Below are 12,676 nucleotides of genomic sequence, written 5' to 3'. Positions count from 1 at the left end.
AGTGAAGAGGGGTCGGAACTGTCAAACAGTGAAACAGAGAAAACTTTAAAGAATTAACTGTACTTATTGGATAAATCAAAAATTCTAAAAATTTTATGGTAAGAATATATGTGAGTCAAGTTTCAGATAAAATTTTCGGATGTCAATTCGGAGTTCTGTAGCTTAAGATATAATTAGTTTAGTGATTATGACTCAAGTGAACAACTTGTTATGAGTAAACAAGTTAATAGTGGTATTATGTATATATCAAGGATGTGGAATGGAGTGGAGGGGAGGAAAATATATGTGAATATTTAGCTAATATGATTTTATTTTAAAATAGCTAATTTACATGTTTTAGGTTTAGGGACTAAATTGAATACAAGTAAAATTTTAAGGGTAATTTTGTAAAAATGTCAAAAAGTGATCAAATTACGTGAAATGAATTTTTTATTATTTAAATTAATAAATTGAATGAAATATTAATTTATATCAAGATTTGGTGGAAATTCGAGAAAAATAGAAACTTACCAAAATGTCCCTAAATTTTGGTATTTCTGCATTTTAGCCTGGTAAGTTTGTGTAACTTGAATTATATTCTTAGATGATTGAAATATATATATTGGATTGAGAAATTGATTTGAATTGTGAACATGAGAAATTGTGAATTGAATGAAATGGAAATGAAGCTTTGAATTACATGAGTAAATATCGGATCTCGTAGGCCCTATTTGTTATGAATATAATATTTCGAGGATATGTTGTAAAGAATTATAAAAGCAAGTTAAAAATTTGAAATTTTTACTTCGGATGAAATTTTGTAACTCGGTTTAATACGTATGCAAATGTATGTCTTCTAGTAATGCCTCGTACCCTATTCCGGCATTAAATACGGGTAAGGGGTGTTACAATGTGACATCGTCAGATTCGGTCATGACATTTAGACCGGGTTTGGGGTGTTATATATGAAGTCGATGTTCATTATAATCAACCTTTCACCTTTCACCTTTCATCTTCCTTAACTCTTCACCTTTTATCTCCTTGTAATCCATTTCCTATTTATGTATTAGAAAATGAGGAGCCTAATGTCCCTATATATGTAGGAGTATACTACTTGTAATGAGGATGAAAAAGAAGAGAAATGCAATAGAAATATCTCTTTATTCTCATCCATTATTCTTGTGTTCTTTACGTTATTATTATTTTTTAACACGTTATCAACACAATCTTTCTCGATAGTATTCCATATTCCGTTGGAGAACAAGCAATCTAGATGACCAACACCCTTGATGAAGCAACAACCCTAAGGTATGTGATTTTTTATACATGCTTGAAAGATTTTGAGATTTCAATATTCTTGATGAAAAAAAAGTTAAAAATGATGCTCATTCTTTTTCATCATATTTAAGTATGAATTTATTTTTTATATATTCCATGGTATGTTTGTTTATGATCTAAGACTTTGAATAAGATTGAAGTATCAACAACTTCAATATTTTTCTTAAATATGTATATCTTTCGTAACATATGTCATTGATATGATAACTACGTTGCATTTTAGATTATTTCTAATAGAGCCACACATGATTTGTGAGTATAAACAAATTTGACTTTTATATAGACAAAGCAAAAACAATTGTATTTGTCCAACATCATCTGCATGAAGGTTTAAAAGTTGAATATCTAATTGTGAAATATTCTCTTAAATTTTGAATTGCGTAATAATTTGAAAGAATGACTTCACTATTAAAAACAATAATACTCTCTAAAGTTTGTTATGATTAAAATATCTTATGTGATCCTGCAATGATAATATTGTGAAAAGGCTTTAAAAAGTATTTTGAAACGATCTCATGCCTTCAAGTGAAAAAGACTTCATTCCCTGAAGTGAATATAACAATACATAACAATTATGAAAATCCAAAATATAGAGGTCGTGGTTGTCGTTGTAATTGAGGATTTTTTTGAAGACATACTAATAATTTTTATCACGGTGGTTATAGAAGTGACAATTCTAACCAGTAGAAAAAATAATAATAAGGAAAAACAAGAAAATGGTGGTCAAAATATTCGAAGGTTATTGAAAATTCATGCTACCAATGTGGTATGAAAATGCATTGGTCACGTACATGTCATATGTTCAAGCATCTAGTAAAACTTTATCAAAGCATCCATTAAAAAAAGAAACAATATTGAGATAAATTTCATTATCCCAAAATGATGAAATGAAGGATAATTTTTTGACAAAAGATGAAAATTTTTACTATAATGCTAAAGCTAACCATGCATACAAGGATGATTAATATGTTCTTAGTTTGTGTCAAAAAAAATTTGGGATCTAAGCATTGAAATTTAAGTGTTTGGTTTAAGAATCATTAGAATCAATGGCTACTTGATATTTACTTGGGGATGCTATATTTCTCTTCATTACAAAGAATGTTTATAATCAACGCTTCTCATCCATCGTAACCTAAGTCGGTCTAATCAATTTCTTTTGAAATTTGATTTGATTTCTATTAATAAGTTTAATTTATATAGTTCTCTATCCATAATTCTATGACTTTTAGATCTCTTCACCTATTTAGTTATTAGGATTTTTATGTGGAGATAAATGTTTTTATTTTTATTGGTTCATCTTTAATAGAATTGATTAGTTTAATTTTAATTTTGATTAAGTTATATGATTATTGTGGAATTAGAGTAAAAGTACTTACTTGTCATGAACTCTAGGATATTCACCTGTGCGGATAGTTTCATAATTGAGGTGGAGATTAGAAAATGTTTATACTTAAACCTTTATAGCTATAAAGTTACTTTAATTTGACCTTATAATATTTTGCATTTTGTTGTGTTCTGCTATATATAAAATATATATTATCTAACCATAGGGATTTATTAGTAACATGAATTTATTATTTATTATGTTTAATATATTTTTTATTTATACCTATTCATTTTATTTTATATCAATAAATAAAGTTTTTAATATAAAATTTTTTATCATTCATGTTGAAAAAAGTGCAAAAGTGTATATTATTTAAAATAAATTAAGCATTCATTAAGGTTATAAAATAAAAGCGATTACATGCTCTGAAGAGCTAATATTGCACCAAAATGTAAAAGCTCTTTAAGAGTTAATATTTTAACTCATTGTGATGCAAAATTTTGTAAAAATTATATTATTTTTCAGATCAAAAGATATATGTTGAAGGAAATCTTTATATGTTTTACATTAACACCATGGATAGAAATGACATTAGATATTCGTGTTTTTAATAAATATTTCCGAAGGAATACATTACATATATATGATTGACGTATAATATGGTGAAAAAAGTTCATAGTGTTGGTATGACCAGTTAAACCCTCCCAAGTGATGATGGTGCATAATAATTTGATGAAAATTTATATGATTTAATTTAAGAATTAGAAGTTATATATTAATAATTGTCATCAATACTAGTTATTTGGACAACATATTGAACTAACACTATCTAAAGTTAGAGGTCAGTTGCATTTTTAGATGATAACCAAATAATATATGACCTCATGTATCACATGTGTGCAACCTGAAGTTTGTAATATTATTTCTTGAAATAATTTGATTGTGCACAATCTCTATAGTATGCAATTTATGCTAACAACGCTGGTGCATTATATCCCAAGCTTGATTTTCGTAGTTTTAACTGGGATAATATTAAGTTGTCTATGCCTATATATGTTATACTTAATGGTTAGCAAAACTATGCCTCCATTTATTTGCTTAACCATTAATACTAGAATGGCTTTACAATAAGCATGTTATTTGCATCAAGCCAACATGTAAGAAATATTTGTCTCGTGAGAACTGCTTTCATTTATAACCCAATAGATTTCATCTAAGAATATGTGGATGTGCAATATCTATTTCATATTCCACCATAATGCACTAAGGTAGATCATCAAGTATGAAGTTGAGAAATTTTAAAATTTTCATTAGATGTTAAAAGTTGAAGGAGATATATTTAAAATTTTAAAATTTTTCTCAACATTAAGGGGATGAATTTGTTAAATAATTATGTCATCATTTTTCTTATCCTCACTAATATTATGTGCCAAAGTTTGAAGAATAAAATTTTTTATTAGACATGTTTAGTGATGACATTTAGAGATTACATATGTTAACTTATACATATACCAGCTAAAATGCTCCAAATAAGTATATGTCTTAAAAGGATAATGTGATAAAAATAAGTCTTAGGCATGCTCCATAAAATGAAAAATTCTTGAAAGAAAAGAGAAATAAATGAAGATTTTCACATTCTAAAGGAGGAGGGTACTTATGAAGAGACCCAATGTATAACTTTTGATAAAACCCCAGAAGAGGTTCAGGTACCTGAAATTATGAATATAATGGGATATCTCAATCAGTTATGTTATAACCAAATATGATGGAGGTGACAAAATGAAATTGTTGTTGGCAATGATAATATACGTAGAACACTTCAATTTTATGGAAAAATGAGGATCTTGAATGAAAATATACTTGAAAGCATTGAGATGAGAACAAGTCATCAAAATAAATAAACATTTCTATTATAACTTATGAAATGTATCTCAGACAAGAAGTCGAAACACTCGGAAGGTGTAAAGCCAAAGGAAGTACATGTTAGCATAATAGCGGAAAAAATATAAGTCATAATATATAGAATTTACTTGTAATAAGAACGTTCACAAGATACTTGGTTTTCGTTATAAAAATTATTAATTTCGGTGGATACAAATACCAAATAAAGTTATTTATTTACATCTAGTGAATTTGTATTCAATGATATAAATTATTTGATAGTATTAATACCTAAAGCATAAAACTCGAGTTTCATGAGAAAATCATTAAATGTGAATATGATTTTGTTTAGCGTTTTATTAGTTAATGTATTTATACATATAGGTTATTATCATCATTGTTGATATTAATGTATTGAATATCATTGGAGTTCTAAAGAATTTCCAAGAGAAATAATTATTCGATAGATAAACTTTATAATAAAAGTATATCGAAAATGAAAATCGTCTCAGTGTGAAGATAGAGTGTTTAATAAGAAAAATTGTTACACAATAATATTATAAAGAATTACTATTGAGTATCCAATAGTGTTTATATAATCAAAACTAATCGGGCTAATTTTTCATGTAGATTGGAGATATTGAAAAGGAATACAAATGATCAAACAATAATGTTATAAAATGATGGTCCTGAAGTACCAGTTTTTATGTTCCCAATGCACTCATTATATTGGTAATAGTGAATGATACAATATATCATGTTTTATAAAGTTGTTGGTGACATCTAAAGCGTGAGAATGCAATTGAATTTAATTTTATTACTATATTGATACGCATCAACAAAATTTGTTGTATATGTTGTTGATTTATTATTGATAAATAATATTGAATGACTTAATATTGAGTTATAAAATGATGTTCAAATAAGGGGAGCAAAATATGCACTGTTGTAACACCCCTCACCCAATGCAAAAAAAAAATAGTCAAGAATTCATTTAGGCACTCCCTATCGCTACATTTGAGAAGTAAACTTTCAGCATTGGATTGCATCATTTCAAAGATTTTAAGTGATGCTTACATAAGGGGGAGTAAATTCACACTACATTTTTCTTTTAAGGTTGTGACATATTGTGTATTAAAAGATTATGTACTCTTTTTTCCTTTGCTAGGTTTTTGTCCCACAGAGCTTTTTTCTAGTAAGATTTTTAATGAGGCATGTCCTTACAATGAACATCCAAGGGGGAGTGATATGAATGTTATTAAGTGGATGTTAATTATAATCAACCTATCACCTTTCATCTTCCTTAACTCTTCACATTTCATCTTCTTGTAACTCATTTCTTATTTATGTATTAAAAAATGAAGAGTCTAATCTCCCTATATATTTTATAGGAGTATACTACTTCTAATGAGGATGGAAAAAAGATTAATGCAATAGAAATCTCCATTTATTCTTATCTATTATTCTTGTGTTCTTTGCATTGTTATTATTTTATAACATCTTTAGCTTTTTATTTTTTATATTTTAATATTTTAATAAATTTATATCTTTTATATTTTTCTAAAAAATTTAGGGTAAATTGTACTCAAGGTCACTCTAAAATAGAATTTGTCATATTTTGATCACTCTAATTTTTTCTCAACTTACTTACTCTATTTAAAATAACTATTGAAACTAAATATTGCAATTAAAAATTCTTTTAATCCACAAACAAATTATTGATGTGATATATTAGTAAATTAATGAATGTGATTTTTTTAACTTTTAACCAAAGTTTAAACATCCTGTAATTATTCCAAAACTTTTTTCTCATGCCTCTTCTCCTTCTACCCTAGAAATGGAGAAACTTGCCATTGATGAGATCGCTAAACTGCCTCCTCGAAACCCTAAAACTTTGGATACAGGCACTTCGATCGCTAAAACTAGTAACCAATAAGACCAAAACTCGACAACAGCAATCGATAATGATAACTCGTATCAGTTCCACATCAACCATAGTGGAAACCTAGTGGAAAACCTTGTTGCTAGGTCGGGTACTCGGAGAAGAAAGGTTACAATAATGGGGATTAAAGTTCAAAGTCCTCAGGAACAAGAAATGAGAGATAACCCCAATAATAATTCGGGTTTTCTTCCACCTTCGTTAGTTTCTGATGAGATTGCGGATATAATTAAGGTTGTTTTCCATTGGGAGCTTCAAGTGAGGCGCCATCTTCTATACAATTCTAGAATTATCTGCTAGATTTGTTGTCAAGGATAGCAGCCACGATCAAGATCTTCGGCTTTTGCTTCAGTTGTTTCGGGAATCGATTCTTTTGCACCACAGCTACTATAGCGCAGGCACACCACATTGAACTTGTTTTATTCTCTGGGTCCATCCCATTAGCTGGTTTCAATGGGTCTTCTGCTAGGTGGGAACACCACCACCAACACCCGGTAGAGATCGAAAGGTTTCGGAGATTGTTGCCTGGAGTAATGGCAGTGCTACTATTGATAGTGGCAGTGACAACGTTGCTAGCAGGCCCATTCTTGACATTTTTTGGGCCCTAGGCGAAACAATAAATCGAGCCTTTTTAAAAAATTATAAAATATAATAAAATAAAATCATATTACAACAAAAATAAAGCACTTTGTCAACATGTTTGGAATAAACCAACCATTTTCTATCGCTAATCTCACCATTGCTCAACTTTCTAGAAAAATAAGTATATGAAAAATGCCTATTATTGTTATCGAGAGGAAAATCAATATTCATTTCTCTTATAGGCCCCTTTTCAACTAAAATGTCTCTTGTTTTGTTATCAAGTTTAGCCCAATTTCTAGGATCATAAATATCCAAAGAATGAATTGTTTGTTCTTCATCAACGCCAATTATCAAGAGGAATTGTTTGTTCTTCATCAATGCCAATATCAAGAGGAATTGTTTGATATTTATTAAGACCAAGATTTTCAATATTGGATACATTTGGCACATCATTAGACTCATTTGGATCATTAATTTCATCATTCTCATTAACATCGTTATGCAAACTTTCATTTGATTGATCCAACTTTTCATTAAAAACTACTTTTTTAATAAAAAAAACAAATTTATCAATAGCAAATTGCTTGTGATTTTTTAACTTTTCAGCACATTTTCTCTTTTTCTTTTTTTCTTTTTTCACTTCTAGATAAATTCTTTTAGGCAACATTATATATAAAAGATAAATCAAATACTCAAGTAACACAATAAAATAAAACAATAGCACCTAATAGAAGAATTCCAAGTTGAATAGTTGTTTTCACATTTACTAATTTCAAAAGTCAAATCGAGTCACTAGAATTACGTAAATATAATTATAATAATCCATTACAAATAGACACTTTAGTTAACAATATTCAATTATTTAAGGAAAATGCAATTAAAAAATAAATGAGTAACAAAAACAATTAAAATGTCAATCATATAAAGTCATAAAGAAAGGGTATGTAGTAGTATACTGTACTATGGTTCATCAAAAAAGGAATTAGGGGGAGAAGCTAAATATAAGGATTAATTTATGACTATATTATTTTAAACCCAAAAATATCATCAAATTAAGAATGAAAATATTGTAAGAAAGAAGAGGAATGAAGGAGAATAATACCTGCAACAATGCTAGATCCGACAGACTGTGGATGGGAGGCTCTCAATATCTCAAATATAAAGTAAAAATTCATAGCTTCAATTGATTGATGTTAATGACTAATAAATTATGTATTACTCAAATCAAATTTGGCCCTATTTAATTTGTAGAAAATTTCTCTCATTGGCATGGTTTTGGGAAAATAAAGAAGGTTGAATGCTAGTAACAGTAGATTTTTTTGGGAAAAACTTAAAATTATTTTTCAACTTTAATGGTAGGAGTTGGAATTTGGGAATTAGAGGAGGTTTGGAGAAGCCAAGGAGTTGAAGATGAAGTATTTATGGCTAAGAATTGAAAACCCTAAGCATTTAATTAATTTATTTTAGTTTTACATTTTTTTCCCAAATTAAGCTGAGTAAATAATTTTATGGGCCCCTTTTATCTTTGGGCTCTGGGCAGTTGCACTTCAAAACAACCCCCAGGGCCGGCCTTGGTTGCTAGCGGTTGTAGCGATGGAGTAAGAGGATTTCTCTTTGGCACTCCACCATGCAGTCACTACCACTGGCTTTTGGCCAAAACAGCTAATTGTTTTCTCAAAGAGAAGACAAAAAAAAAAGATAGAGATGTTCTTATGGTTTAGTCAAAACTAAAAAAGAACATGTTAACGTGGTCATTCTGCAATTCATCAGTGAGTTTATAATTAATTTAAATAATTATTTTAATTGGAGTGAATTATCTAAAATTTTAGACAAAAATAAGATTTAGAGAAAGCTCGAGTGTGATTTACCTAAAATTAATAATATTAACAAATTTTCTATAAATTTCTATAATAATTTATAATATTTTAATATTTTTATGACTTCTATAATTTATACATTTTAATATTTTAATTTTTTACTTCAATAATCAATTAAACCTGGTAATATAACAAAAAATTAATGAAACATTTCACGTCATCATTTTTTCATATCATTTGTCACATCAATACTTAATTATCCGTCAAGGACTTCAACAAAAAATGAATTCAAAGGTCATAATTAAATACAAATCATGATTCAAAGAGCTCAATTAAATACACATTTTGATAATAAAATTAATTGATATTTTTTTGGAGGGTTTATCTACCATTTTAACCTTTGTAATTGCAAAACTTAGTGAAAACTTAATGGGTAAGACTGATTTATGATCCTTTCTATGTATGATGATCTAATGTTATGCTTTTGTTAAACCTTTGTGTTGCATGTAATGTCATAAAATACAAATGTGTTTTTCTTTTCTTTTCTTTTTGTTTGTTTAGTTTTTTTAGGTTATGAATATCTAGACAATATCTATTAGATTAGAAATTAATTATGATAATCTTACACTAAATTGATAAGATAAATAAGAATAGTCACAATTGTTATGTAAGTGAACCCGTTAGTTGAGTCTATTAATCGAATTTTTGTTAATAAGACATTCAAATTGGAGTGTAAAAGAGCAATTTCAGCAATATAGTGAATCATTAATCAATTTTTATTAATAAGTTGCACATATTAGCTCAAATGAGAATAAACACAATTAGACCAATTGAAGGTCAACGCGATACAATATATCACCTAACTTTAAGATAAATTTTACATAATTTATATATATTGAATAAAAGTTATTAATGATTCGAATGATATTTATATTTTGTAGGATTGTATTGAGTTATAGATGAATATGTATAAAGCATAAATTTCACATTTTAGCAAATACCCTATATTGGAAGAAAAAGTTAACTAACATAAAATATTATGATAACATGTGATTTCAACATGTGCTTTTTTTCGTTTCTTGATTGGAAAAGAACAACATATGATAATAGAATTTTCTCCAATCAATTAAAAGACAAGACTTGAATTTTCTAACCACATGACGAAGTTAAAGATTTTTGGTTAATAGTTACTTAGAACAATTTTATTCATTTTTATATTTTTATTTTATTTTAAAATTGCAAATATTCTTTTGTACTTTTCTATATGAAAATATTATTTGTGAATTCGTGATATCCATAGATGATTGGTTTTCTAAGCTTGTATAAGGAGAACAATATCATTTACCTGGATTTTGTCAAGGTAATGTCATCAAGTATTAAGAGGAAAAAAGTCTTTAATCATGTTCATTCGTCATCACACTCTGTGGTTGAACTAACATTAAAAGTGCAGAAGAAAAAAAAAGACCACTATAAAGAGATATTCCAAGTTATGAAACAATACTTTCGTATAACTGTTGGGATCTAGTGCCCTAAGTATAGTGAGCTTGTCTATATACTTGTAATGTTTCAAACAAATTGGCTTGATAAAATCCATCAATATCATTAATATCTTTTGTATATCGTCCTCCACGATTTTTTCACGCAAAGCAAAATGAAAGAAAATGTTGGCTCATTATTTATCTAACATTTAAACTAACCTTAAGCAACATTACGTGGTTGGATCATAATGTGAGAAGGAAACTATTATTAGTAGATAATCTAAACATGTCCTTAGGTTTATTGGAATTGAGCAAATCGGTTGAAAAACTAACATTTTTTTTATCAAGTCTAATCGGGGAGATGTTTTGTCTTGGGTATTAGAGCAGATGACTCCCAGAAGATAGAGACATAAATGTGACTGACTGAACTGACAATACATCAGACATGACCCAAGTAGAATAGATCCTAAATCTGTTAATAGATTTATTCACTTGTGGCATTCATAGTGTTACATACCTTAATCTTGAGTATTGACATAGTGTTACAAAAATTAGTTCTAGTTTAAAAAAGAATGTTTGTAGTATAATAGAAGATATTTTTCTTAAGACCGAGCTTTGTAGTATTTATAGTATTAAACTCTAGATCGAATTATCAAATGTGTTTTGAGCGAGGCGACTTAGGTCCTTTCTTAGTTTTCTACCAAACGATCTTTTCCACTATCATCGAACCCTTGCTTGCTTTTAGTGTAGGCTCAAACTACACGAATTGAATGCACAAAATGAAAACATTGATTAACTTTCAGTAGGAAAGTTAATTTCTCTCTATGGGAAACCATAAAATTTTTTGAAATTTTTAGAAAATAGAATTTATTCTGTAAAAAAATTAACACTATTTTTTTATAGAGTAACAACGCTCAACTAGTGTCTATTAGGTCATCCCATAGTTATTTATTTATAGAAAAAAAAGTTACAAGAGCTTTACTTGAGCAAAGGGTAATTAAATAATACCTTTTTAATAAAAAATATATATATAGTTTCCTTGTTAGGAAACCCCAGGGGGCGGTGACAACCCTTATTGGGGCTAGGGTTTTTCACCCTTTGTGTATTGGGATGGGCTCTCAAACATGTCTCGTGTATTAGGTGCAATTATATGTGTTGTCTGAATTTTTAACCAGCACATATAATTTAGCAAACCCAATAATTTATTTTTTCTATTTCTCAAAATATTATTGATTTATTTTACTCAATTAAATTATTTTCTCAACTCAATTCTAATTTCGTTAAAGCCATGTAACTTTATCGTATTAGATTCTATGAGGAAATATATTTAATTTCCCTATTCAATAAAACTACGATGACTAATTATTTTAATTTTCAGTTCAATTTCAATTATTTAATTTCAATTTATTAAATAATAATTTGAAAAAATTAATTTAATTTCCAAGTCATTTTTGTTCCTTAAGGAGAAAATGCATTCACTGTGGAGAGTGATGCATGCGATCTTTTTTCTCTTAATCATCATTTTCATTCATTCCATATTATCAGTTCTATATACAGTTCGTTTCGGGTTTATGTTGAGCTAGCGGAGGGACCAATTGGATATTTATAATTATGGCTCAAATAATTTATTATTAAGTTTCAATCCTTCATCTATTATTTACAACATTATTTAATCATGAAGTCATTCCATAAAAGTACCATGATTGAACTATCTTTTATTATATATCATTACGAAAGAAACTTTAATAATTGCTCGTTCAAGGCCTTATTATAAGTGTGTTACCCTCATATGTTATATTTTATATCTTTGGGTTAAATCTGTTCACCCAATATGATCATATTTTATCTCATGGTAACCATTACACTTTCCTTCATGAAAAAGTCAATTACTAACAAATAGTAATTAAATCACTTGTCCTAGATAAATTACTCATCGCCACATTGTTTTTCCATCTATGTAACCTCCCTAACCCAGCCTAAACGTTATGGCTAGATTTAGAAAGCTACATTAGCCATTGAAATGGCTAAGTTAACTTATGATACTTTTAAAGACCTTAAATTGACTCATTTTAGAGAGAAAGGAAAATAAATGCAGTTGCAGTTGTACTTTGAGTTGGTTTAAAAAGATTCATTTATTAGGTCATTCGTACTTTAGATTCATTTTATTGTTGTCAATGTTGTTTGTTGCTCTTCTTTGTAAGAATTCGATGCTAACTAATGAAGTAGAAAAAATCACTATTCGTGTCATTTTGGAAATCTAGTTGCCTTATCGGTTTGTTTGTTTTTCCAAAAATAGTTTCTTTGCAATGCAATGGAAATTGGATATTAATGTCAA

At 28.2% G+C, this 12,676-nt stretch overlaps 1 pseudogene; it reads left to right on the top strand.

The window, feature by feature from the left end:
* The first annotated feature begins 6,362 nt into the window (after positions 1 to 6,362).
* Positions 6,363 to 8,748, top strand: LOC128039910 (transcription factor TCP4-like; annotated as a pseudogene).
* Positions 8,749 to 12,676: the final 3,928 nt, after the last annotated feature.

This window comes from Gossypium raimondii, chromosome 3, assembly GCF_025698545.1.
Source record: "Gossypium raimondii isolate GPD5lz chromosome 3, ASM2569854v1, whole genome shotgun sequence".
NCBI classification, from domain to species: domain Eukaryota; kingdom Viridiplantae; phylum Streptophyta; class Magnoliopsida; order Malvales; family Malvaceae; genus Gossypium; species Gossypium raimondii.
The sequence above is the reverse complement of the archived record's forward strand: the minus strand, read 5'-3'. Positions and strand labels throughout refer to the sequence as shown.